The sequence below is a fragment of the Camelus bactrianus genome, chromosome 11 (assembly GCF_048773025.1).
Source record: "Camelus bactrianus isolate YW-2024 breed Bactrian camel chromosome 11, ASM4877302v1, whole genome shotgun sequence".
Classification (NCBI taxonomy): Eukaryota; Metazoa; Chordata; class Mammalia; order Artiodactyla; family Camelidae; genus Camelus; species Camelus bactrianus.
The window spans coordinates 85,531,079-85,555,032 of record NC_133549.1 but is presented as its reverse complement, the minus strand read 5'-3'; positions in this window follow the sequence as shown (position 1 = coordinate 85,555,032).

The following is a 23,954-nucleotide window of genomic DNA, read 5'->3' as shown; positions in this document are numbered from 1 at the left end:
AGGGAACCCTCCTACACTGTTAGTGGGAAAGTAGTTTTGTGAAGCCATTATAGAGAACAGTATGGAAGTTCCTCGAACAACTAAAAGTAGACTCACCCTATGATCCAGCAATCCCATTCTTGTGCATATATCCAGAGAGAACTCTAATTGGAAAAGATACATGCACCCCAATGTTCATAGGAGCACTATGTACAATAGCCAAGACATGGAGACAACCTAAATGTCCGTCGACAGAAGAGTGGATAAATAAGTTGTGGTATGTTTACACAATGGAGTACTACTCAGCCATAAACAAGAATAAAATACTGCCATTTGCAACAACATGGATAGACTTGGGGACGATCATTCTAAGTGAAGTTAGCCAGAAAGTGAAAGAAAAATAACATATGATATCACTTAAATGTGGAATCTAAAGAAGACACAAATGGACTTATTTATAAAAGAGAAACACACTCACAGACAGAGAAAACAAACTATGGTTATCAGAGGAGAAAGGAATGGGAAGGGATAAATTGGGAGTTTGAGATTTGCAGATATTAACTATAATATATAAAATAGATAAACAACAGGTTTATACTGTATAGCACAGGGAACCATATTCAACATCTTGCAGTAACCTTTAATGAAATAGAATATGAAAGCAAATATATGTATGTTCATGTATGACTAAAGCATTACATTGTACACCAGAAATTGACACAACATTGTAAACCGACTACACTTCAAACAATGCACATACACACACAAACATACTAGAAAAAGAGACATGAAATGGGTAAATTCCTTGAAAACCACAAACTACCAAAACTTAACTCTGATGAAATAGATGATCTAATACATATCAAAACTCTTAAAGTAATTCAACTCATAGGTAGAGTCCTTCCAAAAAAGAAATCTGATCCATGTATTCATTGGAGATTTCCAACAAATGTTTCAAGAGAATAACAAGAATTCCACAAAATCTGTTCTAGCAAATAGAAGCAAAGTGATTATGTCTCATATTATTTTATGAGGCCAGCATAACATAATACCAAAACCTGACAATGACAGCTCAAAAAAGAAAATTTCTTACTAATAATCTCAGGAATATGAATACACACACACACAAATCCTCAACAGAATATAAGTGTGTTCATTCTCTCTGGATGTCATGACAAATTATTATAAGGAATTGTAAATTACAAATTGTATCATTAAATTACAAATTACTATTTAATAGCTTAAAATATCTCAAATTTATTATAGTAATATTTTGCAGCTCAGTAGTCCAATATCAGTCAAGGTGTCAGCAGGGCTGATTCCATTTGAGAACTTACAGAAGAATCTGTTCCCTTTCCCTTTCTGGCTTCCAGAGGATGCCTTCCTTCCTTGAGTCTGGTTCCTTCTTCCATCTTCAAAGTGCATCACTTTAATCTCTGCTCCTTTCATGTCATGGTCTCTCTGACTCAGTTCCTCTCTCCCTACTTTTATATTAAGTACAATGAGAAAATTTATGATAACCTCATCTTACGATTTTTAACTTAGTTACTTCTGCAAACTCCCTTTTGCCATACAAGGTAACATTCACACATTGTCACAGAAGTGATTAGACATGGACCTGGTTGGGGAACCGTTATTTAGCCTCCTGCAAGGATACTTACCATAAGCACCCACATGAATAGACTATCACCAAGTGGAATTTATTCCAGGAATGCAAGCCTGGTTCAATAGTCAAAAATTAACAGTGGAATCTATACTACAAAGAGTCAAAAGAAGAGAACCCAGGCAGTCACATCAATTAATACAGAAAAAACATTAAACAAAATTCAACACCCATTCACTTTAAAAATGCTCAGAAAACTAGGAATAGAAGGGTACTACCTCAACCTAATAAAGAACATCTACAAAACACCCACATCTAACATCATAATGGTGAAAGAATTAAGGTTTTTCCCCTGAGTTCAAAAACAATGTTAGAAAGTCTGCTCTCTTCTGTCAGTTTGCAACTTAGCACTACAGGTTCCAGTTAATGTAGCACAGCAAGAGAAGGAAATAAAGACATACCAATTAACAAAGAAGAAATATAATTGCCATTTACAGATGGCATCATTGTCTATGGAGAAAACTTCAAGGAATCAATAAGAAAACTCATAATAAATTATAATAAATGGCTTTAGCAAGATCCCAGAATACAAGATCCATGCATAAACATGAATACACGGCATTAATCATACTTCCAAATACTAGCAGTGAACTAAGCAAAGGAAAACCAAAATTTAAAACATACACAATAGGTTTCAGTTGAATGTGGTGCCATGGAATCGTCCTGAAATCACCTTTCCCACAAACACACAAACTCTACAGCTACATGTAGAATAATTTCCTCTGGAAAAGCCTAAGAAGAGGTGGAGCAACCCCTTCACATCAGGCAAACCACAGGGAAACCACATCAAAGCAGGTGGGAAAGGCTGAGACACAATTTCACCATAAACCCCACCCCTGGTGTGGACAGACACACTCAGGAGGGAGCTCAAAATGTGGAACTTCTCCCTGAGGTGTGAACGGTTTGTACCCCAGCACAGGGACTCAAACTTTTAAGACTAACAACTGAGAGAGAAACCCCCAAAACATCTGACTTGGAAGACACTCAGGTCACATGCCTGTGAGACCCACCAAGTTCTGGTGAATTCAGGACAAACTCTTAAAGGGCCTGTGCTCTTGGTCCCAGGGCCAAGTTCAGAAGCAGCCCATTGAAAAGCACCCAGATTTTATGTGAAAGAGATTCATTTCCTAATTTGAAAGCATTGGTCTGAGGGGCAGGGGCTGCTGGGATACTGCCTAGGGACTGAGGCTGGTGATGGGTGCCATCCTCCTGCTCCCCCTCTGCCTTAATAAAACCAGCAGTACCATCTTTATTATTTTTCCCTTCCCTTTGGTGGCCAATTTTATGCTCCAGCCAGCAGGAGCCATCTTCCCAGCTGTCCCTCTGTCTTGCTATATTTCTTTCTTCTTCTTTCTTTTCTTCTGCCACCCTTAATTCAGAAGGTGTCATCTTTGCACTCTCCCAATGCCTCCCTCCAGCCATCTTCACACTCTCCCTCTGATGGGCTCCAGAGTACCAGTATCTCCAAGCAGGGAATGTCTACACACTGGTAACCCAGTTATTGTGGCTTCCACTCAGGGGATGCTCCTTGATCATCTGGCTCTGGATGCCTGGGCTGATTGCATGTCTGAGTGTTTATGGGACTATAACAGTTGGAGAGACACTTCTGGGCAGGCTATCACTTTCAAGGCACTGCATATTAGACTGAGACACACCCCCAGCCTTGATGTGAAAAAAAAAAAAAGCATACTTCCTAGTCTTAGAGCTTCGGACTTGGAGGCAGGCTTCAGGTTTGGCACACATCAGGAGCCTACTGTGGTGCTCTCAGGGAAGGTAGGCTGGGGGTGATATCCTTGCACTCTCAGTCTACCTTGCCACAGCTCACTGATGTTTCCCAGAAAGGAGCTTGTACACTTATCTGAAGCCCTACTGTTTGTGACTGTTCTCCAGGGGACACCTCCAGACTTGCTGGCTCTGGGGGCCAGCAGGGCCTACATTTCCAGTCCAAAGACTCAATATACTTGTATTCTTTAAAAGCTGTTAGTGGAGGATTTGGATTACAATCAGCCTGAATCTTACTGCTGACTGACAGCCTTCCCTTTGGGATAGTGACTGGTCTTGGCACAGCCTCAACTACTGGGAGTTAAAAATAAAATACACTGCTTGGACAATCACAGTTTCATTGACAACAAATAGTAGGCAGGGTTAACTGATAAAGTTCATCTCTCACACAACACTTCAAGACTGGGGGAGATGGCTGTTTTATTTGATGCATAGAAACCAACACAGAGTCAAGTGAAATGAAGAAACAGAGGGCAATGGACAATGTTCCAAATGAAAGAACAAGATAAAACCTCAGAAACAACCTTAATGAAGTGAAGACAAGTAATTTGCCTGATGAAGAATTCAAAGTACACTCATAAAAAAGCCCACTGAACTCAGAAGAAAAAATGGATGAACACAGTGACAACTTCAACAAAGAGTTAGAAAATATAAGAAAGTTTCAAACAGAAGTCATAGAAATAAGGAATATAATAATTGAACTTAAAAATACACTAGATGAAGCACAAGAAAGAATCAGTGAACACAAGGACAGGTGAGAGGAACTCCCTCAAACATGGAAGCAAAAATGGAAATGAAGGGGAAAGAAAAAAAGGTGAAGATAGTTTACAGGATTAATAGCACAACATCAAGCCAGAGTAACATTCTCATTATAGGAGCTCCAGAAGGAGAAGAGAAAAGGGAACAGAAAATATATTTGAAGAAATAATATCTGAAACTTTTCCTAACCTGGGAAATGAAACAGACACCCAGTTATAGGAAGCCCAGAGAGCTCTAAAGCAGACTGATAACTGGTAAGGAGATTTACTGAATCAGTAAATTTTAAAACTCCCTACAAGTAAAAATCCAGGACCACCAATACCACAGATATACAAAATATACGAGAATACTACAAACAACTATATAGAAACAAAATGGATAACCTAGAAGAAATGGACAAGTTTCTGAAAACGTACAGTCCACCAAGACTGAATCAAGAAATTGACCACTTGAACACAAATTGAGCATTAGAAATGAAATTGAATTAGCAATAATAAACCTCCCTACAAATAAAAGTCCAGTACTGGATGGCTTCACTGGGGAATTCTACCAAACATACAAAGAACTCATGCTGGTCCTTTTCAAACTCTTCCAGAAGATTGAAAAGGAGGGAGCACTCCCACACTCATTCTATGAAGCCACCATCACCCTGATACCAAAACCAGACAATGAAACTGCCCCCCCCCAAAAAAATTACAGGCCCATATCACTGATGAACATAGATGCTAAAATCCTCAATAAAATATCAGCAAACAGAATCCAACAACACATAAAAGAGATCATACAGAATGACCAAGTTAGCTTCATCCCAGGAACACAAGGATGGTTCAACATAAGCAAATTAATCAATATAAAACACCACATCAACAAGAGAAAGGACAAAAAATGCATGACCATCTCAATAGATTCAGGAGAAGCATTTGATAAAATTCAACACCTATTTATGATAAAAATAATCTCACCAAAGTGGGTATAGAGGGAACATATTTGAACATAATAAAAACTATTTATGACAAACCTACAGTAAGCATAATACTCAATGGTGAAAAAGTGAAAAAACTTCCCACTAAAATCTGGGACCAGAAGACAAAGTTGTCCAATCACACTGCTCCTATTCAACTTAGTCTTGGAAGTCCTAGACACATAAATCAGTCAAGATAAAGAAATATAAAGGGAATACAAATTGGAAAAGAAGAAGTAAGATTGTCACTATATGCAGATGACATGATATTATATATAGAAAACCCTAAAAGGTCCACACAAAACCTACTAGAACTAATGAAAGAATTCAGCAAGGTAGGAGGATACAAGATTAATATATGAAAATCAGTTGCATTTCTTTACACTAATGATGAATAAACAGGAAAAGAAAGTAAAGAAACAGTCCCTTTTTGAATAGCACCCAAAGCAATAAAATACCTAGGAATAAATCTGACCAAGGAGGTGAAAGACTTATACATGGAGAACTACAAAACATTGATTAAGGAAATTAAAAAAGACTTAAAAAATGGAAAGATATTCCATGCTTCTGGATTGGAAGAATCAATATTGTTAAAATAGTCCTCCTGACCAACGCAATCTACAGATTTAATGCAATCTCTATCAAATTACCTAGGACATATTTCAAAGAACTAGAAAATTTATATGGAATCACGAAAGACCCAAGACTGCCAAAGTATTACTGAAGAAAAAGAGAGTCTGGAGGAATAACCCTCCCTGACTTCAGACAATACTACAGAGATACAATCATCCAAACAGCATGCTATTGGCACAAAAACAGACATATGCATCAATGGAACAGAATAGAGAGCCCAGAAATGAACCCACAAACTTTTGGTCAATTAATCTTTGACAAAGGAGGCAAGAACATATAATGGAATAAAGACAGTCTCTTCAGCAAATGGTGTTAGGAAAACCAGGCAGTAGCATGTAAATCAATGAAGCTAGAATACTCCCTCACACCATATACAAAAATAAACTTGAAATGAGTTAAAGACTTAAACATAAGACAAGACACAATAAACCTGCTAGAAGAAAACATAGGCAAAACATTATCTCACGTGTATCTCAGCAATGTCCTCCCAGGGCAGTCTACTCAAGAGAATAAAAATAAAAGCAGAAATAAACAAATAGGACCTAATTAAACTTACAAGCTTTTGCACAGCAAAGGAAAACATAAGCAAAACCAAATAACAACCTGTGGAATGGGCTCTCTCCAAGCCAGGCATTCACCATCCACAAGCTGCCTGGGAACTAGGTGTTTTATTCACTGAAGTAGCTGAACAATTAGTATGTGTCCTAGTGTATACCGGCAACACTTGCTTAATTAATTAGTAACTGGGAAGCCCAGGTGGAGTTAGCAGCTCTGTCCAGAATTATCTCATATCAGTGTTTTCACCAAGTGACACAGTAATGTATTTTCTTATCAGTCCACCTCTACACCACCTGCAGCATCCCTCAGGGTGTGCAGGAACAAGGACCAGTGCCAGGCAGAGAAGATGCTCTATGGATAAATCTTGCCAGGAGAGGATGTTGCCCTAGACCACACAACCATGTGACTCAAGTCTAACAGTCTCACTTCCACAGACACTGCTTCGCACTCCAGGATGATGCCCAAGAGACTGAGGGGAGGGAGGACACTGGTCTCACCAGGCCCGTTCACTTCCAGGGAGTAACAACTAGAGCATGAACCCAAGGCTAAGGGCTCAGCACTCACCTGTGTGTTTCATCCAATCCTCCCAACCCTGAGGTGGGTATCACTAACCTCTCTCTACAGGAGAGAAAAACAAGCTAAGGTCACATACAGGTGTCCAGAGCCCACACTCTTACCAGCTCTACTGTACAGACTCCCAGCCAGATCAGAACATGGGCCTCTGATAATCTGGTCTGAAGTCAGTCAGTGGGAGGTGGGTTCTTGGGTGTTTATTGTTAGCCTGCATATTTCACATGTTATGTGTCAAATGTTAAATACATTGTAAGGAATGCCACCCAGTTTGGTTGCCACCCCCATACTGCCAAAGACAGGAAAGCAGAAGCAGCCTAAAAGCAACCCAAAGCCCCTCTCCTGCCTAAATGACATTGTCCTCCTCTCTTCTCCTCCCCCCATCCCCCAACAGCAAGCCTAGGCCCAGCACAAGATCAGCAGGGGAAGCAGCACCAAGAACTGACCTGCTAAGTGTCAGAGGTCAGTGGGAGACATCACAGTACCACCCCCACCTCACTCTGCCACCTTAGAGAGGTTCAGCCTCATCAAATGTCTCCACCTGGGCCTCAGGTGCCCAGACCAGTGGCGGACACTAGCCCAAGCTGGATCGGATTCCCTCCCCCAGGAGTCAGAGTGCTCTGAAGACATATACCTCTGGGAAGCTAGGGTCAGCTCTCTTCTGCCAAGTGCAGGAGGATGTGGTAAAAGTGAAAAGAGAACAAACAAAAACAACAGCTGTGCAGAGATGCAGGGTGCAAGAAGATTTTCTAAATGTAAAGAGGTAAGAGAGTAGCAGCCTTGGTCTAGTTTCTAATTCCTGGTTACATCCATGCCTGAAGCTTTAACTGCTCTCGCTGTCTGTGAAACACCATGAGAAATCCCTGGATTTTAATCATTAACTCCCCAATTTCTACAACCCATTTGCTACAAGTAGTGCCTGAATTGCTTTAGCACCCTTCCCTATTTTTCACTCAGCTACCTCCAAGCCATTCTCCAGGTCCCAGCTTAACAGCACTTCCTGCAGGAAACCCTCCTGGACTACTCCTCAAACCTTGGCTCCACTTTTTAAGGGTACAAAAGATAACACTGTGCACCTCATCATATTCAGTAAATGTGATTACTTTCCTGTTAGACTGTAAACACCAAAGCGTTAAAACCACTTTGATCCTACTGCTTAGCACACAGGTCAGGTACATGCTCGGTAACATTACTAAATTGATGAAAATCAAGAAACTGGTGGAGGTAAGTAGGAGGACTGAGAAGGATCAACACTGATAAACACACTTCTGATAAAAATGAAGCTTCTTTGACCCTACCTTCCTCACCCCTTCCAAATTTCTGGTTCCTTCCTCTTCCATCTCCACAGCAGGCCCAAGTTGGCCATGACAATCATCATTTTATACTTTGGTGCCAACACATTCAGGAACCCAGGCTGGAGGAAGCACATTTCCAAGTAACTCACTGTAACAAAGGAAGGTCTATAGGAGTTTAGGAAAACAAAGAATAATGACAGCTTTTGAGATCTAGACAAATCTCAGTTCTGCTATACATTTACTGGCTGTTAATCCTAGACAAGTTACCTGGGACCTGGTTTCCTTATCTGTACAGTGAAAAAAATAATACCTCAAAGTTGAGGATGAAAATGACTTTGAAACCACAGCACTGAAGGCAAGCTTGCAACTAATGTTAGTCAGCTGGTCATAGTGAGGTCCCACAGACCTCACCCCTACACCTCACCTCTAGCTCCTACCAGCCACTGATGGGTTCAGAGCCTAGAGCCTGCCCTAAGACTGAGCATCTGAGAGGGACCTTGGAGAACATCTATCCTGTTGGCTTTGCAATGTATGGGAGCCCCAAGAAGTGAAAGAGAAAAGAGAAGCAAAAAGGAAGAAAGAGCATCTCAGGGTCAGGCAGGGGGTGGGCAGAGCAGGCTGGAGGCATGGTGGGGTAGCTCGAGATGCCTGTTGGGGAATCGGTTGTTTTCTACTTAGTAGGTACATCACTGCAAGCAAGGTGAGGAATAAACTATACATAGTTCCCAGAAAGCTCAACAGGGATGCTTTTCATAAAAAATATTTTTATTAATAATTGAGAATTGTGATGATACAAATTAAATTCATCAAAATAGCATATATATTATAGCTAACCACCAGGAGCACATTATTAGGGATGTTGCTAATATCAAAATGAATTTTGTTTGCATTTTACTTGCACTCAAAACTGTTCAGAAACTCTAGATTTTCTGTTGCTTATATAAGACGATCTCCTCACATCTTTGAGCTCCAAAAACCATACAAGAGACTTCTTTATTGACTTCTAAGTCAAATTAAAAGTTAAACTGGCACAACTAGGAATCTGGTCTGGATCTTCTGTAGATGATTTATAGCACTGCTGGGCCTGCCTTTCAAATGGGTGGTAGCAAAATCCAGCAAGTCCCAGGGAGAGATGGAAGGGAGTGCTAGAGCTGAGAGTAATAGGGACAAGTTCATGGAGGAAATGAACCTCAGAGGAAGACAGGACCTGCCAAGGGCCCAGCCCTTCTTGGGGATGGGCTGGAGGGAAACACCACTGGAATCTTAACAGGATGCTCCTCCAGTGCAGGGACTGAAAGTGCTGTGCAAACTGCATGCAGGTCATTTGGCACATCCGCCTCCACCACATACACACTGAAGACCAATAACAGCTCCAATCAATGTAACAATGAAAAACAAAACAAAACCCACATACATTTCAAAATGCGCCCATAGACTGGATAAAAATCACACCCACTGTGTACCCCTAAATAAGTAGAAAGAAGAGATAAGAACAGCAGGTAGAAAGTCAAAGAGAGACAAAGAAGGAAACACAAAATTTGATGAGGAGCCAGCAGAAAAAGTGCATCCTTCAGAGACTTTCCCCTGCCAAATCAAGTCCCAACTCCTTAGAAATCAAAGTCCTTCAGAACTCAGCCCCACCTATCCTGGCTGCCTCCACTCCAGCTTTCTCCCCAAGGACACTCACCCCTACTCTCCCTTCCCGGAAAACTCCTGGTTTTCCTGACCAGAGATACCATGTTTAGACTTCTGTGCCTTGTTGTGTGTATTCTCCCCTACCTCCAGTGCATTTCTCAAGGCAAACTCCCAGTCATACATCAACACCCGGCATGAAGGTTTGTGAAGCCAGACACAGACAACCCCACGCAGGTGCACAGCAATCAGACCTACGCCACATAAGCAATGCTGTGGGCAGTACTGTCTTTCCATTACCTTCTAGGACCTTGTTTCATTTAGGTCTTGCCTAATTTAATTCCTCTTATGGCTCCTAACCCACTGAGTTCACGTGAATCTTCAAAACTGTGTACTGTGAAGCACTCTGTTCCTGAAGAGAATGAAAATATTCAGGTTTTTGTTTTTTTTTTAAAGAATTTTAGCTAGTCTTTGTACCTAGCTAGCATACATGGTAAAACATTCCCTCTATGTATTTCTAAAATAATGACCATTCAAATTTGAATATGTTTCTGAACTAAATTTGCTTGTAAAAATAAAATATGCTAAAATTCCAAAATTATTAATAACGCTAATTAAGGAAAACAGGGAGTAATGAAAAGAGCTCTGGCAACTGAAACAGGATGACAGTCTACAATCTCAAGTCTGACTCTAGTTGTGTGACCTTAGGAACTGGCTTCACCTCAAAATACCTTCTCATCTGACTGATAGCACTGCCGTTCCCTCTCTGCAGGGGGCTGTTCAGGTAACAGGAGACAAGGTACCTCACACAGTGCCTGACACAAAGTGTTCATAGTCTGCTTTCTTCCTTCAACACAAAAGACACGCTAACATGCAGGTTTAGATGTAAGGGAGCCCACACCTCCACAAGTCTCTGTCAGCACAAAATACCACAGGAGTTGGTTCTAATAAAAAAAAAAAAAAACACTGTCACCCCCATCCCACAAGTGCTTCTGAAGGTTCTGGTGCCAGACAAGGGAGCCTGCATGTGGTTCTTCAAGAACTCCATCAGGGAAAAATACGCAGTGACCACTAAAGCATTAACAGTAAAAGTCCACAGTCATTGTGCTAAAAACTCTGAATGCCTTCATGCTAGTAGGAGGGCTCATGAGGGTTAAAAGGGGGAAAAATTACCAAACCCATACCATGAGGTAAAGTTATAGCAATCAATTTTCATGTTTATTTTTTAAATTAAGCATTCAACTTTAGAAATGGAAAAAAAGGTTAAAAACCTCAATTAAATGAATATAAAAATCAGATAAATTAATTAAAAATGGAAAACACCAATAAAATTGACAAAATGGACTTTGCCATAAGATGGTGGCATCCTACATCTCACTCCCTCTGAAAGTGGAGTTCCCAGGAAGGAATTAAGGGACATGAGCTGACATTCATCCTGATAGGAAAGCTCTGCTTCTGGTAAATATGAATGCTCAGAGATCAGGGCAGAGATAATGGTAGTAGCTGTTGGGTCCCTCGCCCCTGACTATGGGTTGGTGGAGAGGACTGCGTCCTAAGATCCTGCCTGACCAACTTAAATGGTTCTCACACCTGCCCAAGCCAGCACATCCTTGTAGGGTGGATGCAACAGGAGCCTGAAACTTGAGTCCCACAGTCCTCTCTTCCTGAAGACCATCCTGTCCCATGAACATCTACTCAGATACAGTTCATCAGCTACAAGATCTAACATAGTTGGCACGTAGGGGCTGTGCCTGCCTCTAAGGTTTGGGAGATTCAGTAGGGGCTGAGGAGGAAAGATAGCTGAGAGTTTTACTTTTCCTTGAATTATTCCTATGCTTATAAGACAATCGTATGAAACAATTGTTCCATTGCTTTAAATCTAGGAAATAAAACTCCCTTTGAGGCCCAGGTTTGATAGATGGTGAAGATCAGAGTAATAAAATTGTTTATGCAATAAACACACACCCAAAACAGTAATAGTTTTATAATGAAACCTGGTGTAATAAAATTTGTGTTGAAGCAAATAACAGTCATTTTCCCCTCAGCTTTTATTGTGCTGAATGCAAGTCCTACTTGGAGGCATCGTAGCTGAAGGGCCTGGTCTCCCCACTCATGAGTGTTCCCGAGCTGGTGGAGGGGCCCTGACCCTGCTGCTGTTCCTATCAGAGGACAACCCAGTTCCCAGCAGGCTGGCAGCTCTGAAAAGGAGAAGCCCCTTCCATGAGCCTGCCATCTTCCCACCCCCTGGCCCGCCAGCCATCCTCATGCCTTGGATCTTCAACTCCCCAAGGTAAAGCAGGTCAAGCGGCCCTAAATCTTCTCCCCATCTTTCTCCAGGAGCACAGACAGGAAACTGCTGGCACGCACTTATTTCTTTGACACTCCCTCCCAGTACTTGGTCCTTCGGGCCAGATGAATATTCCCTGGTGGCTGGACACTCTACCCAGGATCCCTTGTCCTCACGAGAATGTGTGACTTTTGGTCTTTAATTGTCTCACTCAGTTCCTTGAGGGAAATTGGTGGGTAGAGTGGGAGTGAAGTCGCTACTTCTTCCCTAAGTCAATGATTCTCAGTAACCCTGCCTGCACACTGGAATCCACCCGGGGGCTTTTAAAGCATGGATGCCTGGCTCCACCCCCAAAGGTTCTGATTGGATTGGTCCAAGGTGCGGCCTGCACAGCAGATAATGGCAATTCATCGTAAATGTGCATGATATTTGGGATTCAGATTTGAACAAATTTCCTCCCAAATTTGGAAAGCGTGATGCCCTGAAGAAACTGACAGAGGTTCAGTGGCACCCACCAGAAGCCACCTGGTCCACAGGCATGATTCCTTCCCATCCTAAGGGCCCTTAGGTAACAAAGCAGAAACAAACCAGTGCCTCCCCATCACCACACCTGGAAAAGCAACTCAGAAGGTGTGTTCTCAGATGGCAGGGTGGAACACACTTCCATGCAGCAGGGCTGCAGATAACCAACCACACTGGTAGTAGTTTGGCCAACGCATGGCCCTTGGAGCCACGCACAGCCTCAGGCTCCAGGGAGACAGGAGGCAAAATTGGAGTAAGTGGACTTAGCTGGGGCAGGAGAGCAGCCACTTCAACACTCACCGTCTCCCCGCCCCGCTGCCTGCTCAACACGACAAGGATGGTGGTAGCATCTCTAGAAGAAATGTAAGACAGGCACTGCCCCTGCCACTCAGGAGCCTGAGTCAAAATGGAAGGGCTAACCACGGTGCAGGGGGAGTGCTGCAAAGAGTTCAACACTGCTCAAACAGGTCCAGCTCTGTGGCCAACCTCCTGTGATGACTATCAGATTTAGGACTACAGAACTCAGGTTAGCCCCCAAATGGCTTATGGCCATTTAAAATGGAACAGAAACTAGAAATTGGGGAACTTTAGTCTGAGGACTCCCAGTTCATGGCTGTTTGGGGCGATAGGGAGATAAAGCAATCTCTCTGATCTCAGGATGAGAGTAGGATACTGAGGAATTCCAAGAAGACAGGAGGGGCAGGGTGACAGAGGAGGGGAAAGGGACTGGCAGGTAGGGCCCAGCCAGCCAGTGCAGGACTCAGGATGGAGCCCACCCAGGCCTCTCCCTCAGCCCAGACCCCAGACCCCAGCCTGAGTCTCTTGCCCTGACCCCACTCTGGGCTGCCCTCTGGGCCCTTCTGGAAGACAGGCCAGTGTCAGTGCAGCAGAGGATGAGGGGGAAAGGCTTGTTCTCCCTGTCCTAAGTGGTCCACCCCCTCACAAGGGGCACAGAGTTGCAAACACAGCCAGAAAGAACAGCCCAAAGTCCACAAAGCTTTGGAGCCTCTGAGCAAAACCATCAAGGTCATCACTAAGGGTCAGACAGGGCCTGCCTCCTTCCTGCTGGCTGCTGTGAAAGGGCTCTCTTTCTTCTTACTGCCCCAGAATGGGGAGCTGCTGCAGCACCAGCCCCTCTCCATCAGGCTGGCCTCCCTCAGCCCCCTCCCCTGAGACTGGCCAGGAAGTGCTGCCAACCCCAAATACCTGCATTCTTGGGCAGGCATCAGGTGAGAGGCAAGCTTGGATTCCTGCTCTGCTTCTTAGGGATGGGACGTTTCTTCAAAGAACTCTGGGAGTCTCTGGGGGCCTAAATTGGATCTCAGTGGGGTAGGAGGGTGAGGAAGAGCAACCTTAGACAAGGAGGGTGGCAGATTTTCCCACAGAATCTGCCTTGCCTCACAGACTCCCCCCTGGAGGGGCAAATGGTCTCACCCAAGTGCAGGCCCTGCTGCTAATCCCTGTGGGGTTCACTTGAATGGCAAATCAGGATTCCAAGGCAGCCTCCAGCACACCCTGTCCCAGAGGAGGGGCTTAGCAGCGCTCTCAGCCCTGGAGGAGTTCAGAAGGCAATGGTACTTTCTTCCCAGACTTGCTGCTCAAGGTGCAATAGAGGGCATGGGGCCAGTGGTACTGGCATCACTTGAGAGCTTGTTTGACATGCAGACTCTCAGGCCCCAAGGGTTTGAGAAGCTTTGCCAAGTGCCACATGGCTATGGAAACCACTAGCATGTGACCAGAGCCCAGAAGCTGGGCAAATACTAAACCCAGGGAGCTAAAGCAGCCCAGCCCTGCCCCGATGCTGACTGCCCAGTCATGAGAAGGAATACACTGCCTTCCATCACCCCATCACCTCTCATTCTTCACACCAGGCCAGGACTGGTTCACTTGGCTGTGAAAACAACTTAAGTCAGTGTGAGGCTGAGCTATTCAACAGATCGGCAAATACTTGCACACGTGCTGAAAGGATGAGGGTGGGATACAACTGGAGTTTGCTCTTTGAAGTTTGCAAATCAGTTTCTGATCCCCTCCCACCCCCAACACAAACGGCACATGTAACAACATGTTAGACCATTGTGTTGCCATAACAACAGTAATAGTACATGGCAAGCATCCTTCAGCCCTTTCACAAACATCGACCAACCTGGAGCCTGTTTCAGATCATCCCCCTGACAAGAAAGGGAGAACAGAGACTTCCACAGCTCTGCTCTAACAGCCTTTATGTCCTCATGGCACAGGCTCTCCCTCCCACCTGAAATCAGCAACTGCATCCATGTGTGGAAGCTGGAAGGGTGGACAAAGGGAAGAAGGGAAACTGAGGGAGAGTCAGAGAAGAATGTGTGCTTTGTGGTCCAGTGAGGACACGGAAATAACTCATCACAAGGGAGAGGGACTTGCTCTCTTCTCACACTGTCACCGGGTTTCTGGCAATGGCAGTGTCATCAGCTCCCTGCTTCTGCTCCACAATCATGTGGGGCCAGAGCTGGAGTGGGTGACATCATTTCTGAAGAGGATCAGAATGGTGCTAAGGTTCTGGGATGCACTAAGATGGCCCAAATCAACAGAAGTTCTGGCTGGAACCTGGATCCAGACACAGTTGTCAGCCTTCCAGGCATCTGTCAGCAGCACCCGTGGATGGCAGGGGCACTGCCTAAAATACTGCCAACTGTAGAGCTTCTGACTGTGTCCCCTCCCATTTGTAGAGTGTTGGGGCCCCACTTAAGGGAAGAAATCAAAGGGCTATGGAGAAGGTAGAGGCAAAGTGGGGCAGTAATGAGGACAGATGAGAGAGAAAGCAAAGAGCATGGCCCTGGGCTTTCCTGGGATTTGTGTGGGCTCTTGAAAGCAATCAAGGTGGGCTTTTGAGTAGAAAAAGAAGCTAAAACAGTATTTAAAAATCTTTGGATTCCCAGTCTTGCCTCAAACAACAATCAGTCATAAAATCTCAGAACAGAAGTAAAGGATACCATTGGTTTATTTTCTTTTGAAAGTCGTAATAGTTTTAAAAGGTTAATCTCCTTTTTGGCCCTGTTTTTTCCTTTCCAGTGACCCCAAGCTGAAAAGGAAAAATATTTGCACTTGGTGTTTAAAAACCACAGTGAATAAGCTTTTGCTGTTCCTGGCAAAGCCACTATTTAGCTGCCCATAATCCAACCAGATGTCAGGGAAGAAAGAAGGCCCCACATCCTGTGAACTTGCCTTTCACCTCTGCTGAAGGGCTGGAGGGAAGGCTGGGCTGAGAAGACAAAGTGGAGGGAGTGCAGTGGCCAGCACACCCGGTGTGCAGTTTCAATGGAACTGCTGGTTAGCTCTTTGTGGGATTCTGTCTGTGGGACTAGAATGCAACAGCTCTGGGACCCTGGATGCATGATGCTTCTGGACTTCCAGAAGTTTCTTCTGTGGACACTAGGCCATTGGCATCATTCCCATAGGTGGCAGAGACCAAGGTGAGCGATAGAAGGTATGGTGGGGAGAACGAGGAGACAGAAAAAACACAGGAAGAGGTCAGCACAGGACTTGCTGGAATGTTCCATCTATCAGAGAAGGTGAAGAAAAGAAACCCTAAAAAGAAAAGAATATATGTTCTTTTTCTGGCCTTCCAGGAGAGTATGAGCAGATTAGTACTCAGTCTTGTCAGTCTTATTTCTCTTTAGCACACCACCCACCACAACTCAAAGCTTAAATGAGACCAAAAAAAAGTTCCTATGGGGCTAGCTCTACCTCTCAGTTTCCTTATCTAGCAGCATAAGCAAGCAGGAAGTCCTCTCTACCCTGGGACCCTTTTGATCCACTCAACATTTACTAAGCCCCCACATTGGTAAGTAAGATATCTGGATGATGCTAGAGGCCCTGGATACTATTCCTGCCCATGAGAAGTTTACAGCCTATTGGGGAAGATAAGACATGCTCAAAACAACAACCAGAAGTCACAGTGATATGTACATTTTATGAAATGTAATGATGTCAGTGACTGCACTTTCTTTTTAGTATCTTATTCAATCCTTACAATGACTCTGTGGGATAAATTCTATTATTCCCATTTTACAGATGAGGAAACTGAGGCTCAGAAAGCTTAAATAACATGATCAAGATGACACAGTTACTAAGCTAGCAGAAGTTCGTTTTTCTCACTGATGCAGCACAAGAGCCAAGAATAGTGCCTGGCACTGGAGGCAGGTGTTTAATAAGTATTTGCTGAAGGAAGAAAGCAGCTGGGGGTGCAAGGAAGGGCTTTCTGGGACCTCAGAGATGAGTTCTGACACCTGTCTAGGATTTATACCAAGAAGAGGGCAAAGGCATCCCAGAAAGAAAATGAACAAGTGTAACTCTAAGGTAACATGGCTATTTTACAAAATAGCAAAAATTGCAGGAAAGAAGACTAGTTAAGAGGGACCACTGGGTCAGAGAGACCAGGGTCCTACTGTGGTTCTGCCACCATAAGTTATGTGAACACGGCTAAGTCATGTGGCTAAACCTCTCAGTGCCTCATCCTCCTTATCTGCAAAATGGTGATAAGAATATCCCCTACTATGGCAGAAACTGTTAATTTCCTACCCAACCTTCCATATTTTCCTTCCCTTTCAAATTGATAAAAACCTCAATTTTTAAAACTCAGTCCACGGTCATACAACCAAAAGGCTACATGTCCAGGCCTCACTTGCAGCTAGAGGCTTCTGTCTGGCCAATGAGGTCAAAGCAGCTGTGGTGTGGGATTTCTAGAAAGTCTCTTTAGAACACAAACATCATGTTCCTTCTTTAATCCTCCTGTTTGGGCTAATGATGTGATGACTGGAGATCCAGGAGCCACCTTGGGCTGGGAAGATGAGGATCACAAAGATGGTGGATCCAAGAGCTGGAAAGAGCCTGGGTTGCTCATTACATACCAGCCCTGGACTTTTTTTCACACAAGAGGCAAATAAAGTTCCATATTTTTGAGGCCTTCATGCACCCCTAATGTATATATTTACTTCAAAGAGTTCCTGGGAGGATTAAATATATATGTGTATAGCTGAACCACTGATGTTTACACCAGAAACTAACACAACATTGTAAATCAACTATACTTCAAATTAAAAAAAAAAAAAAAAGATATGCAGACCAAGTAATTAGTGCTGGGCCTTGTACACAGTAAGCATTCAAATCTCAGCAATCATGTTTTGCTGCTCTTCTTTTCAAGATTCTCATCATTATTGTTACAAAATGCAGAATACTCCCTTATTCTGCACTAGGCTGAACCATCTTCATTCAGTTATTTAATTAACTTACTTAGAATGTGTTAGGATTGTGTCTTTCACAAGAACCTAGTCATGAGTCTTCCTATTACAGGGTCCCCAGTAGCAGAACAAAATACTTGTTTTCAAATTTCATCATCAAATAATGCACACAGCAAATCATATTGAAAATCTTGGCCTGTGTGTGAAAAAAGGAGGGGGAGGGGTTTGCAGGTTAACACTCCTGAGTGCGGGGACTGGGAAGCATTAATTAAATTCTCAGTTTGTTCAGATACATCTTTTTGGAAAGCTCCATGGTAACTCAGTGCCTCAAAAGAGACTCCCTTTTCCCAGCCAGACAGACCTCCACATTTCAGGACACATGAAAAAGAGCATGTGAAGGTACAATCTGCTTAAAAAGTTCTGAGAGTCAGCATAGCACACTGCACTGCAAGAGGCTTGCTGAGAACTGTGGACCCATTTACTTAAATCTCTGCTTCTCAGTCTTTGACAGATGGTGTGATTTGTTCCTGAGCTTGATCAGTAACTGTTTTCTAAAAGATCTACGGAAGGGAAGAAATACCATGAGCCAGAATGATTGGTTCCCATTAGTCAAAGGACTGGCTGCTTTCAAATTACCAAGGAGCCACTTAGCAAAACTATCACTTCAGACCTGCAGATTCAGATTCTTGGGATGCAGGGCCTGGGAATCTGTATTTCAAAAGCTGCCCTGGTGATTCTGATGCATAGTCAGGTTTGGGACTGTTGTGAAATGCCCGTCTTTCCCCAACTGTCTCATAGGTTGGGTTACTTAGAAGCCAAGTCCACAATGGGGATTCTTGTTCAAATGATGTCTGGAGGGGGTGGTCTCAGTAGAAGGTGCACAGGGGAGGCAGGATCCAGCAGAAGAAGGGACTAAGCAAGGATGTGGCCTCAGCTGGTGATCTGGTTCAGCCTGACCCTGCAGGGAGTTTTGGAGTATGGATGAGAGCACAGGGCTGGTCTCACCTTGAGGCAGAAGGGTTGACAGGACAAGCATTTGGCAGAGAGCAATTCTCTGGGGAAGGGGCAGCTGGAGCCTTTAATGGCCAACTCTCACAGCAGCTGGAGGAGTGCACCAGCTGGGAAAGGTGAGACAAGGAGGGCACCGACAGCATCCACTCCCAACTCCAACAGGCTGGCTGTAGTGGAGTTGGCCTCAGCGTTTCTGTGGCTTTTCTCTCCACTGAATCCCTAATGTCTACATTCTGCCTGAGTTTACCTTTTGCAGAGGGTCTTGAAGAAGAGTTTAGCCTGTAGGAAGGTTTTCAGAAACTGATATGGTCCTTTCAGTGACTGGTGCCACTGAGCGGGAACACCAGATTACCCATGCATCTGCTGGGATTATGATCTGCCTGCTAAATTGTGCCAGGAGTTGTCCCAAAGTCAATGTCCTAGGATCCTTCTCATGAGTTCCAGCCATCTTCATTCATCTGCTCCCTAACAAGTGACTCAGGGAACCCAGCCACCTGGTGATCCATCCCCTCTTTCTGCTCCCTTGACAAATCAAGAAGCAAACTACTGAACTTCCTTTGGCTTGTTCTCCATGACTCCTAAATAGCTCAAATCACTCTGGAGACTGGCCAAAGCTAATTTTGCATTCAACACTGACTTGTTTTATTCCTCTGGCATTGCAGGAAAAATTGGGTTGAATGCCTTTTCTCCATGTTGGTCCAAGTCCCCATCCCCTGGAGTGAAATTTGCAACCCAGGTCACTGTGATATATTCAGAGCTACTGCTGCTTTGTCAGTGATTCTCTACCCAAGCTTGCAGGCTGCCCATCTGCTAGATCCCCTTACATACATGCATATGTGGGAAACTAAAGTCCCACAGGCCCCAGTTGGATCTGCCTTGCCCCACAGCTGTTCCCACCTCCACCAGGCCTAATACCAGGGTCTGTTGAAGTCATCCTTCCCACATGGTCAAGAAGTGGGGGACACGGATGATAAAGCACAGCTCCGTCCCCATCTGTCAGTTGCTTTTCATAAGGAGATCAGCCAAGTAGTTTATGTAGGACTCCATCCCCTCTAGAGACACACAGCTACATGGTCTCTGCTCTCATCAAGGAAGTGCCACCATTTTGGTTTCTTATATTGGAGTCAAATCCCAGGAAAGGGGGCAGAGAAGGGAGTGAAGAGCACTGGGGGGGAAAAAGTGAAAAATAAGCTTTCCTTCTATGGATCATTCAGATCCAAAAGGAAGCTCAACATTATCAACCAGTCCAAGCCTGGAGTTAGGGGAAAACAAAAAAACAAAAAAACAAAAAAACACAAAAACAGGCCTGCCTTGACTGTCTCTCCAGAAGCAGCTCTGTGGCAATGCCTTTATTTAATTGTAAGACATCAACCCCCCTCTCCATCTTATCCTAGATTCCATCATTTGTTTTGCTTTGAGACATTTGGTTGTTCTCCCTTTCCTTCCTAGACTGAGAACTGAGATGAGTCTGCAGGCCATCTGGACCCACCAGAAGGACAGGTGTGGGGATCTTAATAGGGCTGTGCTCCCTCTTCCCACTGAATCTGAAGCCACCCTGGGAAGTTCCTCCTGGTAAGAATATAATAATGATGAAATGACTATTCTATTCATTCAGCACATATTTACTGAGCACCTGTTAGGTGCCAAGCATTGTTTTAAATGTTTTATGTGTGCTCATTCAGTCCTCATGACAATTCTATGAGGTAGGTCCTGGTATTACCTCCACTTTACAGGTCAGAAAAGGGAGCTGCCTGCTGAGAGGTTAAATGACTTGCTCAAGGCACTGGTGGTGGAAAATGGTCCAGCCCAGGCTCCTGACTGCTATGCTGGCTCATTCCAGTGACACAGGTTATGGAACTCATTATCCTGTCTCAGAAAGCACTGACTCACCACCTCCCATCTCTCACATCCCAACCCTTGCTTTGCTGAGTGTTTCAGGGGGATCATTCACGGGCAGATGGAACTCTGTGTGTGTGTATGTGTGTGTGTAAGTCCATGTGTGGGTGGTGACATACACCATCTTATGCAGAGCTCTCCCTTGAGCCTGGAAAGGGGTTCCCATTCATAATACAGTTGAAAACAGAACCTGAACCTCTTCACCTTGCCTGGCTCCCCATTACTATTTCCACAAACAGAAATGGGAAAGCCACTAACATACCTATCTGGCAAGGCTAGGAACCCTCTCCCTGGGCCTGAGCTGCCCCTCAGAACCAGAACCTTCTACTTGGCAGGGGCTCCAGTGAGCAAGAACAATTATCAAGTACCTGAATGAACACAAGGAGTTCAAAGATGAATTCATACAAATGTAGATGTTTGGGGGAAAAGAGGCCAGAGTCTGTGAAGCCACAAGTAGGGCTCCCAAGTTCCCATTTTGTGTCTTCTTATCCTCTAGCCTTCCACTCCCTCTTTTCCTCTCCAACCCCCTTGCCTTCCTGAATCAAAACCAACCATACTTTACTTTGATTGATCCATCCTAGCTCCAAAGTAGAAACACGTGATAAGGGTTTAAGCACCAGCCTTTCCTACAGAATTTGCATGTTAATGGCAATTACTGGCCTAATGCTGAAAGGATAAACCTGAGCAGGTGGAACTAGCCTGTCAGTCAGCAGGAGGGAGAGGATTTGGGCAAGGAAGGGGCAGGCCCAGGCTGCGGGGGGAGGACAGGGGGAATAGCACTCCCACCTCCCTCTTTCCCTTCCCCTTCATTGACCTTGAGGTTCTGCATCTGTAATGGGATAATACAACCCAATCTGGCAAGGTGGTGATGACACTTTACTCATGTCATTTATGAGCAAGTTCTTGGTACTAAGTAGTGGTCGGTTAATTGTGACTTTTCATCTTGGCCTGGCTGATAATTGAAATGGGCACAACCTTAGCATGAGGTTGAAACTCCTTTAACTCAGTCTTCTTAGCCTTCCCACATGCTTTAGGATGCCCTGGTCCTGTCATGAGACAGAGAGCTTCATCTTCAAGATCTAAAGTTGTATGGAAAGAGTATCCAGGTGTTGGTTGTGAGGTAAGAGCCTTGTCAAAGCCGGCCACCATGATGGAGGGGAAGTGTCCTGTATGGGGTGCTGTGACACAGGAAGGGCAGGGCTTTGGAGCTAGGCCCCTCTGAATAAGATCCACTGTGCATTGCTTGCTGGCCCCTGAAGACCTTAATTAGCACTTCTGAGACCCAGGATTCTCACTTGTAGAATGGGCTCAGAAAGAAACCCTGCTTCACAGGGGTTCTGTGAGGCTTAAAAGAAATGACAGTTCAAAAGTGTTTTGCATAGAGTTGGTGCTCAATAAATGGTAGCATCCTCTTCTCCTTGTCAAATATAGAAGTGTAAAGAGATGTTTTAAGAATTCTCAATATTTTGGCTTCTGGCCTTGGCAGTTCAAGATGGCAGCCTGTGCCCCAGCTGGACTTGTTATTGTCATTGTGTTTTCCTTCCTTCCCATCAGCAGAAACTGGTGCATGTTTCCACACCCCTGACAGCTGGCAGGGAGGGGAGGGTCACATGAGGACCATCTGCTCCTTGCTCTACTGCAGAAGGGCACTGGCCAGCCATGTTTAATGTTCAAGGCTCTCCAACCTGTCAGATCCCTCAGGTTTAGACCTTAATTCCTGATGCTGTCAGTGGAGGACGGGGCAGGAAAGCTGGATCCCGCACCACTGCCACTTGTGCCCAGCACTTACCAGGTTTCACGAGGGGAACTGGAGAGGAGCCTGGGCCCTGCGCTCATGCCAGAGCTCACATCCCAAGCTCAGAGACTTTAGACAAGATGCCTAACCTCCCTGTGTCTCAGCTCACTCATCTTTAAAACAGAAGTAACAGAGATGAAAGTAAATTCCTCCTATGATGTTTTTTATGAAGACTGTTATGCAGGCAAAGTGCTTCATCTGGTGCCTGGAAATGGTCAATAGTTAATGAATGTTAGCTGTTTTCTTATGTTACTCATATCATCTCCCTTGATCCCCATGAGCCGCCCAGGGGTTAAGAAGGACATACGTGGTGTATTCCTTTTCTAGAAAATAAACCAAGACTGAAAGTTTCATGCTCAGGGAGTCCACAGGAAGGAGTGGCTGAGCCTGGATCCCTGCAAGACTCTGCATGACAACAGTGTCCACACCACTACTTGATTGTGTCCAAACACTGTTCCACAGGCCTGCCTGCACGGGAAAATGCAGATTCTTGGTCTCCTTCTCAGATCTACTGAGTCAGAATCTCCAAGACCAGAGCCTGGAAATCTGCCTTTGTAAAGTGCCTCTTAAGGAATTCCAATGTCCATTTGCTATTGGGGTGGCCATCTTCATCGCTGGGCACAATGCTCACTGTGTCAATGCAGGGCAGGGGGACAGGACAGGCGCTCCTGAAATAACAAACAGCATCACAGCCAGCAGCCCAGGTGGACAGTGCTGCCTGCACATTAAGTAGGAGCTTACTGAGATTTGTGTGGAGATGGTTACCTTAATGCACACCAACTTTTTTACAGGTCACTGATTTCTTTCTAGATTAAATAATTTCATTACACATTTTGGGCTCTGTAGAGATAGTACATTTGTGTTGAATTGAAACATTCTTGTCAAGATATTATGCTTGGCCTGGGCACACCTAATCCACAGAAGGTTACCAAAAACCAATGTGGCCCCCTGCAAAGGGCCCCTGGGACACAGCTGATCCAAAAATGGCCCTGTACCACACCCTCCACAGCCCATTCTCCCTGTGAAGGTAGAGGCACCTGTCCCCAGAGGAAAATTGCATTCACCCCACACTTCCTCTGACTTTGATCTGACCTAGGTGAGAGGACTAGAGCCTTGGGGGACTTCTGGAAATACAGGGGCCCAAATTCAGAGGGTGGCACTGATTTTGAAGAGCTACAATTGCCACCAAGTAACCTCATGTCCCAGAATGCTAAGGGAACACATTGTTTTCCTTCTTCCATCACCCAGAACCAGGAGTTGATTCTTCAAAGACACACCCATAGGAAGGTCATCAGGGGTAATGAGCCTGGCAGGTGAGGAAGGTGCCTATTTATGATGACTTCCCATCGGGAAAACTCCAGGAAAGTCCCCATTTCAAAATCATTTGCAAGCCTGTCA